The sequence below is a fragment of the Triticum urartu genome, chromosome 1, assembly GCF_003073215.2.
Source record: "Triticum urartu cultivar G1812 chromosome 1, Tu2.1, whole genome shotgun sequence".
NCBI lineage: Eukaryota > Viridiplantae > Streptophyta > Magnoliopsida > Poales > Poaceae > Triticum > Triticum urartu.
The window spans coordinates 174,538,935-174,553,611 of NC_053022.1; positions in this window are offsets into that span (position 1 = coordinate 174,538,935).

The window sequence follows — 14,677 nt, forward strand, 5'->3', positions numbered from 1 at the left end:
ATGACATGGAAACGACAGCGAGTAACTGGAAGACACCTAGCGCATCGGTCTCGGGGCGTTACAGGAACCGAGTCCAGAATTGTCTGGCCGATTCCCCTGGCTGCTGAGTTATATGGCTCAAGTCATCAGCATCCGGTGGTCGCACATAAGTGCCCTGGAAGTTGTCAAGGAATGCGTCTTCCAGATCCTCCCAACTGCCGACGGAGTCTGCTGGCAAGCTGTTCAGCCAATGCCGAGATGGTCCTTTGAGTTTTAGTGGGAGGTACTTGATGGCATGTAGATCATCACCGCGAGCCATGTGGATGTGAAGGAGGAAATCCTCAATCCATATAGCGGGATCTGTTGTACCATCATATGATTTGATATTTACGGGTTTGAAGCTCTTCGAGAATTCATGATCCATAACTTCATCAGTGAATCATAGGGGGTGTGCGGCGCCTCTGTGCCAGGCTATATCCCGACGCAGTTCATATGAGTCTTGTTTGCTATATTCGGCCCGGCCGGATTTGCTTTTGGCGTATCCGGCGCGACGATCATTGTCCCATGTTGGCGCGCGTACCCGTGACCCGTATATTGACCTTGCGAGTTTTGCCTTACTGTCCAATACGTCTCGCAGGTCCCGTGTGTTGCCCCGAGCCTTGGTATTTTGGATTGAGTGGTGGCGGGGTGTAGGCTGAACTTCAGGCTGAAACGCCTCTTTGGCTCGGCCACGCAGTGGCCGGTCAGCCACATTGTACACTGTTGCATGAGGTTTCAATGCTTCCTCCTTGAGGTGAGGTAGCAACCTGCGTTTTGGGTAACTCTTGGAGGGGTGCTCGAGTTCATATTCCTCGACCGCAAGGACTTCGGTCCATCTGTCTGCTAGCAAGTTGATGCGGAGCATCCCAAGGTCATCCCCATGGACCTACCATCGTCTCACCAAGTGCCTACCGGGCCCATGACTCGATCATGTGCAAGAGCCCTTGAAACCGAGGTGACATCTCTCCTCTCACAATTCTACTCCGATGCACATGAAGCATGGCTACTACCTCATATGGATACATTATGCATACTCAGGTACAATGGAGAATCTAAGGAGCAAGGACAAGAAGAAGAGGAAGATGGACGAGAAGACGGAGAAGAAGAAGAGCTGCAGGAAATTTCCCAGCCACCGGACGACCGGCTGGGACCGGACGTCCGGCGCCTGAAGCGTCAGCTGAGCTCCAACCAGCGGACGCCCGGCTCAGACCGGACGACCGGTGCCCCTGCACCCAAAGCGAACGAGCGGACGTCCGGTCCGGACCGGACGACCGGTGCCCCAGCACCCGAGCCAACATCAGCGGAATTCCTGAGCCTCCGGACGTCCGGCACCCCCATCACAGAGCAGAACCAGCGGACGACCGGAGGACACCGGACGTCCGGCAGCTCCTGAGACACCGGACGACCGGCCCCCAATGGACGACCGGTACCTGGCTGCGTCCAGATTCGGGACCGAGGCCCATGTACCCCTTCACTTCGCCCCTTTTTGCACTTAGACTATAAATAGACCCCCATTCATCCTAGCTAGGGTTAGCGTTGGTTTAGCTCATACTTCGAGATAGAGCTTCGCTCATCCATACCGATCTCCTCCTCGAGAGAGACTGCGGCCCCTCTTCGGAGAAGATCAACTTGGATTCAAGACCCCCTCTTGGGCGGCCCCATCAAGACCACCTTCTAGGAGAAGAACCGGTTACTTGTATCGTTCTTTGTTGACCTTGGATCATCGTGTATCTGTTTGTGTTTCGGGGATCTAGCACATGTGTGATCTTTTTCTTTCTGGTTGAGTGTTTCTCTTGTGTTTCCCCTCGTATTCCCCCTCGTGTTCTTCGTGTTCCTCATAGGGATCCGCTCCTTTCATGAAAGATCGACCATCTAGGGTTCCACCCTACATCATCTTGGTATCATGAGCAACGTTGATCACGATTTCGGAGCCCCCTCTTCGTTTTTCTAGCTTGATTTTTGTTGTTTTTCGTCCTAATCCGAAAATCCCCACAAAAATAGCCCCAAAATTTTTTCTTGTGTTTTGTGAGTTTTGATGATGTTTTGTTGGTTTTGATCAGCGAATTTGTTGCGTTGCAAGTAGATCTAGCCTTCCCCCACCATCTCCACCTCGAAATCCCTCCCAAATCCCCCATAGTCCCCCCCAAAATTACCTCCCAGATCTAAAATCTCGTGTTCACCCCGACCACCGGACGACCGTCACATCACCGGACGTCCGGCGACCCAGGAAGCACCGGACGTCCAATGTTACCGGACGACCGGCGACCGGACATCCCTTCGCGCCCGCGCGACCGCTACTTCCACAACATCATCCGCTACGCCACCTCCAACTTCCGCAAAACCGTCCCAGTATCCCCACGCACACCACCACCTAACCGCCACCTACTTCGACGATTTTGGTCGCCTTTGGTTTTGAGAATTTGAGTTGCGGTACCATATCCTTTTGTGTTTCGGCTATCTAGGTACGGTTCGACATCGACACCACCGTCGCTCATTTTCGCCACGGACGCGTCATCAACACCGGTCATCAACAATGACCACCTCAACTATGACTTGGTATTCGTGCCACCATTTTGACACCATACCGGAAGCAAGACCGGTAACCTCATCTTGGTATTGGACATATCATTCTTGCCATCACATTGTTAGCCATCATCGCCTGACTCCTTTGCGTTGCTTACCCATCGAGACTAGCCATTGAGTATTGCCGGCAACGAGACTTGTGCACTTTAGTGATCATACTTCCCCATAGCATACATACATGCATCATTGTTGATTATATTGTTATCATCTCTTGTGTCACAAAGTTGTCACCGCATACTCACATGCTATCTTGGTTCATCAAGCGTCGCATAAGAAAAGAGCTCAAACATCAAAGAGCCAACCAAGCTTTTAAGCAAAGAGGAAAGATAAGCAAAGAGCTTTTAAGCAAGAACCATAGCATCATACAACATTAAGATTGTCATACTCGATCATCTTGGATCATATCATAGCAACACCTTGCATAAAACATATTTGGGATAGAAGCCGTTGCATTTTTGCTAAGTACGTTGTGCACAAGTTCTTGTATCCGCCTATCGTGCAATCGTGCTAGAGTCTCTCTAGTGTTGTGCAACAAGAGCATTTTTGTGGATTCCACATTTTGGCTCACCCTTGGTTGCTCAACCCCACTTATCTTTTTGCGTGTGTGTTTCCGTGTACCGTATATGCTTGGTCTACTTGTTACATTGCATCTTGCGAATATTTTCCAACATTCTTGAATCTTGCTTACATTCACAATCAAAATTGTGCCACCATCCTAACCAAGCTCCACCAAAAGCTTTTACTTGTGTAGGTGTGAGAACCGACAAGAATTGGTACCAATTGTGCTATTTCCTTGCTACACATTGGAGTCATCTTTGATCCATTGTCAACATCGGTCAAGGTACATTTGATATTGGTTCTTCCCTTTCTTCCACTCACACTTGTCTTGGAATGATGGATAGGCCAAGTACTTCTACCAACCCACTCTTCATGGAGCAAGACGACGACATGAACTCCTTCGTCACCAAGAGTCACCTCTTTGGTGCACAACGTGCTTTGCATGAAGAGCAACAAGCTATGAGTGAACGCATCGACAACCTTGCCGCCGACTTATGACTTTCCGAGCAACGTACAAGGGACTACTTTGACAAAAAGCTCGACGATCACAAGCAAGAGAATGACACAAGGATGGACGAGATCCGCGCTTTGTTGCTCAACTGCTCTTCTTCCACTTCAAGAAGGAGCCGTTGAGCCGTTCAAGTGGACACTCCGACGACACCATCTCCGGTTCAAGTACACCGACATCGAACACTCTTCGACGAGCCGCGCGCAACGAGCGTCAAGCAAACCTCAATCCACTTCGAGACACCGACTCGCAAGAACATCAACGACGTCAAGCCGAACAAGCCTTTGTGCTAGCCCGAGAACGGCATTGCCAACGTCAACACGAACAAGAGGAGCGAGCGCGACAACATCAAGATGCACAAGACGCCGAGGCGGAACGCCAAGAACAACAACTACGTGAAGCTCAAGCACTTGAAGCGCAACGTGCCCTTCATGAATCAAGTCATGTCGTAGCCAATCCAGGCCGACAAGCTCGACTACATCAAGAAGCACTTCGCGATGAAGCTCAAGAAAGAATTTACCTAAGACGTGTGCGTCAACAAGCTCCTCGTCAAGATAGACAAGCGCCTCGTCAAGATAGACAAGCTCCCCCTCAAGTTCGCCAAGACCATCAAGTTCACCAAGAGCATGAAAACAATGGGAATCCTCGCAGCAAGAGCAACACGAGGTTGACAACCCTCCGCGACAAGAGTACCACGAGTTGGACAATCATCTACAACATGGGCGTCATCATCCCCGACCCCAACACAATGAAGAGCAATGCTACGGAAAGCTCAAGTTCACCATGCCCAAGTTCAATGGAAGAAACGATCCCGAAGAATAACTTTCATGGGCATTGAAAGTTGACAAGATCTTCTGTTTGCACAATTATGAAGAAGAGAAGAAGATCGCGATGGCATCCCTTGAGTTCCAAGACTATGTCCTCATTTGGTGGGAACAAGTCATTGAGCGCCGCGAGGCAAGAGGTGATCCACCCATCACTACTTGGGAACAAATGAAGGATGTCATGAGAGCACGCTTCGTGCCTACCTACTACAACCGCGACCTCTTCAAGAAACTCCAACAACTCAAGCAAGGAACCAAGAGTGTTGAAGAATACTACAAGGAGATGGAGATTGCAATGATAAGAGCCAATGTGACGGAAGATGATGAGCAAACTATGGCACGTTTCTTGAATGGACTCAATCATCCCATCAAAAAGATCGCCGACTTCCAACCATACTCAAATCTCATCGAGCTCGTGCACCAAGCTACCAAAGCGGAACGCCAAGTGCAAGATGACTTCAAGTACGCCAAGTTCTCATCCAAGCCCTACGGCTTCTCCAATAACCAAGCTTCAACGACTCCAACACCGACTACAAGAACGTCTACTTCCAACATCGACAAGCCGACTTCCAAGAAAGCTTCGTCACCTACAAGTCATCCTCCTACGAACAACTTCAAGCCGAGAGCTTCATCATCATCTACCCCAACCGATGAGACCGTCAAGATGAGTTCCCTCAAGTGTTTCACTTGCGGAGGCTGAGGCCATAAGTCCTATGAGTGCACCAACAAGCGCACAATGATCTTCAACGACGATGGCACTTATGATTCCATGAGCGAAGGAGAAATGGAAGCCCTTGAGCAAGTGACCATGCACCGCCAAGTGAACAATGAAGAAGAACAAGTCTTTTGTGATGAAGATTCAAGCCCCGCTCTTGTTGTCTCCAAGGTCTTGACTCTTCAACATCAACAAGACGAAGATCAAAGATGCCATATCTTTCACACCAAGGCCGGAATCAATGGACGATCCATCAAGGTCATCATCGATGGAGGGAGTTGCCACAACTTAGCAAGTGAAGAACTATGCTCCAAGCTCCAATTGGTCAAGATGAAGCACCCTCACCCCTACAAGGTTCAATGGCTAAGCGACACCGGCACCATACAAGTCGAGCATAGAGTACAAGTCTCTTTCAAGATCGGCACCTATGAAGACACATTGGAATGTGATGTCCTTCCGATGACCGTTTGCCACCTTCTCCTTGGACGGCCATGGCAATTTGACCGAGGTGTCATTCACAAAGGGCGTACAAATCACTATAGCTTCAAGATGAAAGGGAAAGAGTTCGTGCTACGTCCTATGTCTCCAAGCCAAGTGCTCACCGACAAGCAAGCCACCCATCGTGGAGAAAATAGTGAGAGAGCGATCCACCAAAAAGAGAGTGAGCGCCACAAGCCCAAATTGAGTGACTCCATGATGAGCGACAAGAAAAACTTCATTCTCTTTGCCACCAAACATGAGATGAGAGAAGTGTGTGAGAACCCATCAAGTGCCCTACACTATGTCCTATTGTGCAAGGACGAGGTCACACAAACTAACAACTCTCACGATCTACCTTTGGTGTTATCTTCTCTATTGCAGGAATTCCAAGATGTTTTCCCCGATGAGCTACCTCCGGGTCTACCTCCACTACGAGGCATTGAGCACCGAATTGATCTCATCCCCGGAGTGCCGCTTCCCAACAAAGCTCCATACCGCGTCAACCCCGAAGAAACCAAAGAAATACAAAGGCAAGTAAAGCATCTCATAGACCATGGTCATGTGCATGAAAGTTTGAGTCCTTGTGCCGTACCGGTCATTCTTGTGCCAAAACGTGACGGTAGCTTTCGCATGTGCTCCGATTGTAGACCTATCAATGCTATCACCGTTAGATATAGGTACCCCATTCCATGCCTTGATGATATGCTTGATGAACTTAGCGGTGCCACTATATTTTCCAAAATTGATCTTAAGAGTGGTTACTATGAAATCTGCATACAAGAGGGTGATGAATGGAAAACCGCCTTCAAAACCAAGTTTGGTTTGTATGAGTGGTTAGTCATGCCTATGGGTCTCTCGGAAGCACCGGGCACTTTTATGCGCCTTATGAATCATGTCTTTCGCCCTTACATTGGTATATTTGTTGTGGTTTACTTCGATGACATTCTTGTGTTTAGCAAATCTATCCAAGAACATGTCACCCATGTCCGCACCGTTTTGCAAACTCTTAGAAAAGAGAGTCTCTATGCTAATATGGAGAAATGCCTATTTGGTGTTGATAAGCTCGTTTTCTTGGGTTTTGTGGTCTCTTCTAAGCGTGTTCATGTTGATGAATCTAAGATCAATGCTATTAAAACTTGGCCCCAACCAACCAATTTGCAACAAGTGCGTAGTTTTCTTGGTTTAGCCGGTTTCTACCGTTGATTTGTGAAGGATTTTAGCACCATTGCTTCACCTTTGCATGCTTTGAGCAAAAAGAATGAGCCTTTTGTTTGGGGACCATCTCAAGATATTGCTTTCAATGAGCTTAAGAATTTGCTTACTCATGCTCCCATTCTTGCATTACCCAACTTTGACAAACCTTTTGAGATTCATTGCGATGCTAGCGGTAATGGCATAGGAGGTGTGTTAACGCAAGAGAAGCGCCCCATAGCTTACTATAGTGAGAAATTATCCGGCGGGCAACTCAATTACTCCATCTATGACAAAGAGCTATATGCTTTAGTCCGAGTTTTACATGAATGGGAACATTACCTCCGCCCACATGAGTTCATCATCCATACCAACCATGAAATACTTAAATACCTTAAGGGTCAAACTAAGTTGAACAAGCGTCATGCTAAATGGAGTGAATTTATTGAGTCTTTTCCTTATGTCATCAAGTACATTAAGGGTAAAGAAAATGTTGTGGCGGATGCGCTTTCCTGTATATGCATGCTAGTCACGCAACTTGAGTAAGATGTCATTGGCTTCGAGCATATCAAATAATTGTATGCGCATGATGAGACTTTTTCCATTCCTTATGCCAAGTGTTTGTCGCATACATCGTGGGAACGCTATTACATCAAAGACGGCTACCTTATGAGAGCTAACAAACTTTGCATCCCCAAGTCGTCCCTTCGTTTATTGCTTTTGCAGGAATCGCATGGAGGAGGATTAATGGGACACTTTGGATGCAATAAGACGTTCGCCATGCTCTCAAAGAGCTACTTTTGGCCAAAGATGTTTCGGGACATCAATCGTTTCACCAACCGATGTTCGACATGCCGCAAAGCTAAGTCCAACGCTCAATCTCATGGCCTCTATATGCCTCTACCGATTCCATACCAACCATGGGAAGATATTAGCATGGACTTTGTGCTTGGTTTGCCTAGAACTCGAAATGGCAAGGATTCTATTTTTGTTGTCATGGACCATTTCTCCAAAATGGCTCATTTCATTCCTTGCAACAAGATAGACGATGCTTCACATATTGCAAATTTGTTTTGTAGGGAAATCTTGCGCCTTCATGGAGTGCCAAGGACTATCGTCTCGGACCGCGACGTCAAGTTCCTTAGCTACTTTTGGAAGACTCTATGCGCCAAGCTCGGAATCAAGCTACTCTTCTCCACGGCATACCATCCTCAAACCGACGGCCAAACGGAGGTGACAAACCGCACACTCTCTGCTCTACTTCGAGTACTCATCAAGAAGAACATCAAGGAGTGGGAGGAGTCTCTACCCATCGCCGAGTTCGCATACAACTGAGCAAGACACTCAACAACCGGCAAGTCCCCTTTCGAGGTCGTCTACGGATTCAACCCTTTGTCACCATTGGATATTCTTCCTCTACCACTCCAAGAGCGCATCAATTTGGACGCAAGTGCGCATGTGACACATCTCAAGAAGATGCATGAAGATACAAGAAACACCATCGAGCACCAAGTTGAACGCCTTGCGACCAAGCTCAACTTCAACAAGCAACCTATGGTCTTCAACATTGGTGATCAAGTGGGGCTACACCTTCGCAAGGACCGCTTCCCACAAGAACGCAAATCCAAGCTTCGTCCACGAGCGGATGGACCCTTCAAGGTGCTTGCATGCTACAACGACAACGCTTACAAGATCGACCTTCCATGCGACAAGTACAACGTGAGCGACATCTTCAATGTCAAAGATCTCTCTCCTTTCCATGGTGATGAAGATTTTGATCCGAGGACGGATCTTCCCCAAGGGAGGGGAGTTGATGCGGAGCATCCCAAGGTCATCCCCATGGACCTACCATCGTCTCACCAAGTGCCTACCAGGCCCATGACTCGATCACGTGCAAGAGCCCTTGAAACCGAGGTGACATCTCTCCTCTCACAATTCTACTCCGATGCACATGAAGCATGGCTACTACCTCATATGGATACATTATGCATACTCAGGTACAATGGAGAATCTAAGGAGCAAGGACAAGAAGAAGAGGAAGATCGACGAGAAGACGAAGAAGAAGAAGAAGAGCTGTATGAAATTTCCCAGCCACCGGACGACCGGCCGGGACCGGACGTCCAGCGCCTGAAGCGTCAGCCGAGCTCCAGCCAGCGGACGTCCGGCCCAGATCGGACGATCGGTGCCCCTGCACCCGAAGCGAACGAGCGGACGTCCGGTCCGGACAGGACGACCGGCGCCCCAGCACCCGAGCCAACATCAGCGGAAGTCCGCAGCCTCCGGACGTCTGGCACCCCCATCACAGAGCAGAACCAGCGGACGACCGGAGGACACCAGACGTCCGGCAGCTCCTGAGACACCGGACGACCGGCCCCCAGTGGACCTCCGGTACCTGGCTGCGTCCAGATTCGGGCCCGAGGCCCATGTACCCCTTCACTTCGCCCCTTTTTGCACTTAGACTATAAATAGACCCCCCATTCATCCTAGCTAGGGTTAGCGTTGGTTTAGCTCATACTTTGAGATAGAGCTTCGCTCATCCATACTGATCTCGTCCTCGAGAGAGACTGCGGCCCCTCTTCGGAGAAGATCAACTTGGATTCAAGACCCTCCTCTTGGGAGGCCCCATCAAGACCTCCTTCTAGGAGAAGAACCGGTTACTTGTATCGTCCTTTGTTGACCTTGGATCATCGTGTATCTGTTTGTGTTTTGGGGATCTAGCACATGTGTGATCTATTTCTTGTTGGTTGAGTGTTTCTCTTGTGTTTCCCCTCGTTTCCCCCCTCGTGTTCTTCATGTTCCTCGTAGGGATCCGCTCCTTTCGTGAAAGATCGGCCATCTAGGGTTCCACCCTACATCACAAGTCTTCATCAGCTTGAAGCTGTTGTTGCTTTTTCTTCAAGCTATTTGCTGTGGCCATAAGCTGGCGTTTGAAGCGCTCCTGCTCGATGGGGTCCTCAGGCATGGTAAATTCTTCGTTGCCGAGGCTCGCCTCGTCTTCAGAGAGAGGCATGTAATTGTCCTCCTCCGGTTCTCCATCTGCTGCCTGCTCTGGAGGGCTGGCTTGTTCTTCCTCCGGCTCTACATCGTGCTTGAAGGGATTGTGGTTGTCTTCGGTGCTATCCGGAGTGTTATTATCTCCTGTGCCGGTATCACTACTTTTTCTCTGGCGGGACTTAGAGCGGCGCCGCTGATGTCGGCGCTTGGGTTGCTTCTTGGAGGGGTCATCCTCTGTTGTCTCGTCGCCATTGCCTTCTTTATGGGTGTCCACCATATATATGTCGTATGATGAGGTAGCGGTCCAGCACCCAGTGGGCTGTGGTTCCTGCTCGTCACCTCCATCGTCGTCCATACCGTCGATGTCTTCGGAGTCGAAGTCGAGCATGTCGGTTAAATCGTCGACAGTGGCTACTAAGTGGGTGGTGGGTGGGCAGCGAATTTCTTCGTCGTCTGCATCCCATTCTAGTCGGACATAGTTCGGCCAAGGTTCTCCTTACATGGAGAGAGACCTCAATGAATTTAGCACATCGCCGAAGGGCGAGTGCTGAAATATATCCGCGGAGGTGAACTCCATGATCGGTGCCCAGTCGGATTCGACGGGCACGGATGTAAGCGGCTCAGAGTCCGTGGCCGGAGGTGAATCCAGTGGTTTGGCGACACGACTCTCGTAAGGGGGGAGGTCAGTATCCGGCTCTATCGCCACTGAGAGTGCGGCCTCCATGGTGGGGTCTATCCCTCTGCTCTCGGATGGCGCGATTTGCTCCAGATTGACGGCCGGAGTAGTTGCAGATGCGATCTCCCGAACACTGCCCGACAGGAGAGTTACGTCGTGCTCGTCGTGACTGTGCGGCGCACCTGACACGGGCTCGAATCCGTCGAGGATCAAGTCTCTGCAGACGTCGGCAGTGTAGTTTTAGTTTCCGAATCTGACCTGATGGCCAGGGGCGTAGCTCTTGATCTGCTCCAGATGGCCAAGCGAATTGGCCCGCAGTGTGAAGCCGCCGAATACAAAGATCTGTCCGGGGAGGAAACCCTCACCCTGGACCGCATCGCTACCGATGATCGAAGGAGCCATCAAGCCTTATTGTGACGACACGGTGGAACTCTCAATGAAAGCACCAATGTCGGTGTCAAAACCGGCGGATCTCGGGTAGGGGGTCCCGAACTGTGCGTCTAGGGCAGATGGTAACAGGAAGTAGGGGACACGATGTTTACCGAGGTTCGGGCCCTCTTGATGGAGGTAATACCCTACGTCCTGCTTGATTGTTCCTGATGATATGAGTATTACAAGAGTTGATCTACCACGAGATCGTAGAGGCTAAACCCTAGAAGCTAGCCTATGGCATGATTGTCTGTTGTCCTACGGACTAAACCCTCTGGTTTATATAGACACCGGAGGGGGCTAGGGTTACACAGAGTCGATTACAAGGGAGGAGATCTACATATCCGTATTGCCTAGATTGCCTTCCACGCCAAGAAGAGTCCCATCCGGACACGAGACGAAGTCTTCAATCTCGTATCTTCATAGTCCAACAGTCCGGCTATCCGGAGACCCCCTAATCCAGGACTCCCTCAGTCTTGGTGAGTTGGACATTGCTGATAATGGGTGAACAGAGCATCGGGAGGACTCAGCGGTTTACGCGCATTTGAGCTGGTACGCCGAGCTAAAGGTGATGGCGTACTTGGACCACCTGAGTGGGTGCGTAGCCTCGAGCTTGGGGAGGGCTGCATTCACTTCGCGGGAGAACTGCTTGAAGATGCGCTACGTTGTGGGTTGGGTGCGACATATGCCAATGGATGGCTTACCATGGTGGGCAAGACTGCTGTTGATAGGCCCGGGAGCGGGTATGCGAGTAGCACATGGTAGTTTACCCTGGTTCGGGGCTCTCCGGAGAGATAACACCCCTACTCCTGCATGTCTGAGTATATCTGGTACATCTGGTACAGAGTTGCTCCTGGAGCTGTATCTGAGCTCAGTGCCATAGGCCTCTGGCTTTGCATATGTCTCATATGGGTGTATGAGCTAGCTAGCAAGTGGGCATGAGTGTGCTCCACCGTCAGTGGCATGTATGCATGCGTGAGGGAATTCATCCTCCCTGGATGGATGGATGTGAGCCCATATATATAGTGTTTAGTTAGCTTAGAGAGTAAGCTAGGTAGTGGCATGGTGGCTAGCTAGCTAGAGGCATGGTGGGGTGTCACACTTGTCTCCTGGGTCACTTCATGAATAGTCCCCAGGGACAGGTTACACTATACTTGATGGCGTCGCGGTACAGCCGTCTCGTTCGCGGTATGGCCGTCTCATCGGTGTCTTGTCGGTGTCGGGTTGCAGTCGGCAGTCGGCTGGTTGGCGCGGTTGGTAGCCGGCTGGGCAGAGCAGTCTGACGGGGAGCCGGCAAGAGTGGCCTGAGCAGTCAGACTGAGGGGATTTGCTAGCCCCGATGTCTTGAAGTATCGTCTTGCCGTCTTCGGGGTATCCGTCGCCAATAACTCCAACAGTAGCCCCCGAGCCTCCGGGCAACTTGGAAAAGTTGGGCGGAGGTTCCTTGGCAGGTGTTAATGTAGTCTCCGAGCCTCCGAGCGAGGAGGGGCATTCCCCACGGAAATGATCCATGCAAAAAGACAAAGTTAGTCCACGTAGATATATCAAATGTTTGCTTTTAGCATTGCAAGTTTTATGCGGAGGGTGCCGACTCGGTTTCGTCCGAGCCCCTTAATCTTTTACGTGTTCCCTCTGCTTTGGCTTGTGCTCTTGCTCGCTGGATAGCCACTCTATGGTCTGTGGCTGAGAGTGGGCCGCGAAGTGAAGTGTACAGTACTCAAAGTCTGGGAGCAGATTCAACCAAGTAGATGCTTGTAAAGGAAACGGCCGGGTCACCCGAGCCGTTTTTCTTCCCGGACGTTTTTTGCGTGAGTTGCCTCCAGTGTTCACTCTTGCCAGCCGGGCAGCCGCTCTATGGTCTGTGACTGAGACTGGGCCTTTGGTACTGCGCACGCTACTAAGCCATCTGCGGGAACTAACGTCTCAGGCCAAGCGGCCAGCCCCCGGGCCAACTCTGGCTGGCGCCGGGGCGAACAGTGATGCAATTGTAATGAAATGCAGAGATAGCCCACGAGCGTCGCTCAAGGTTATCCGTGCTTGCGTGGTGCAAAAATATGCTTGTGAGGAGCTCATATTGATTTTCTTGCAGCCAAGGCAGAGTTTGTCGAAGACAGCCCGCGCGGCTCGGCGCTCGCGGGGTGCACCGGCGCACCGGCTGGGTGTAGCCTTCGAGCCCCTAGGTGCTCGAAGGGGGGTCCCGGCCGGTCAGGCTCGACCGGCCAGGCGGTGCGGCGTCTAACAACACCCTTTTTCTTCTTTTCTGCCGGCTGCTGATAGTCGGACAAAACTCTCCTCATGTCTTTTATTTTTGTTTCTTGCAATCTTCCATGGGGGCGCGCCAGCGCACCCACTGGGTGTAGCCCCCGAGAATTGGGCCAACTGAAGAGCGGTCGGGCCGGATCTCCCGGCAAAAACTTTGTCTTCTTCCTCGCGGGGGCGCGTCAGCACACCCGCTGGGTGTAGCCCCCGAGATTCGGGCCGACTGTTGAGCAGTCGGGCCGGATCTCCCAGAAACTACTTCGTCTTCTTTGTTGAAGTTGATGCTTTTTTCTTCTTCTCTTTGTCCGTTTGATGGCAACGGGCAGCCAGACGCTTCTTCTGCACGAGCAGTCGGCTAGGTACTTTCCTTTTCTTTCTCGGGCAGCCGGCCTCTTTTTTCAACAGCCGGCGTCTGACTATTTTTTAGCACTGGACCACTTTTCTGCGTGCACCCGGCAACTCTTTTCCATCCAGCCTCATTTTTTCTTTCGTCCAGATGAGCACCCGGGACCATCTCTTTTTCCCAGCCGGCATGTTGACTTTTCCCATACCCGGCTCGACTCTTTTTTGAGCAGCCGGACGCTTTTTCTTCTAAAAGCAGCCAGCTCCACTTTATCTTTCTCTTTCTCACGTGGGGCAGCCGACCCCCTTTCTTTCTGCACAGAGCAGCCGGCTGGAGCGCCACCCGGCCGGGCGCCGAGCCGGGGCGGGCGACTGGCGGCCGCAGGCGGAGGCGGACATGTGGGGAGTTGGCCAAGCACGCGCAAAGCATGCCGTGCAGACAGCCGGAGGCCCGGCAGGCGGATCCACGACAAGAGTCGACCGGTGCGGGCGTGGCCGAGCAGGCAGCACAGGAGGAAACCGGCGCAAAGATGGCAGCGGTGGGGCAGGACGGACGCGAGGTGTGTGGGCGAGCCGGCAAGCACGGGAAGCCAGCGCGGGGGTGCCCAGGCGGCACAGCGAGGCGGGAGCAGCGAGGCACCGAGCGGTGCTAGGCAGACACGGGGTAAGGCGGCACAGAGGGTGGCAGCGCAGCTGAGTGGCCGGCCCGGGTGGCTCGGACCAGCGGAGCTCGGGGGCGGAGCAGCGCGTGGAGCGGTGGCGGAGCCGGCAGCCGGCGCGGCGAGCGAGGCGGCAGCATGGGGCCGGTGAGCGGGGCAGGAGAAACCAGCAGGAGGAGGCGCCATGGAGGAGCGGAGGCCGGCAGGAGCCGGCGTGGACGGGTGCGGCAGGCACGGCGCGGAGGACACGGCGCGCGGGTGATGCTGAGGCGACTACGCGCAGCCGGGCGCGGAGAAGCCGGCTGTGGGAAGGCGGCAGCCAGGCATGAGGAGCAGCCGGCGGCAGATCTTGCACACGCGGGCAAAGCTGGAGGGGAGGCAAGGCGCGGAGCCGGCACGCACGGGGGTGCAGCGGCGGCCTGCCTTGGACAGGCCAGCAGG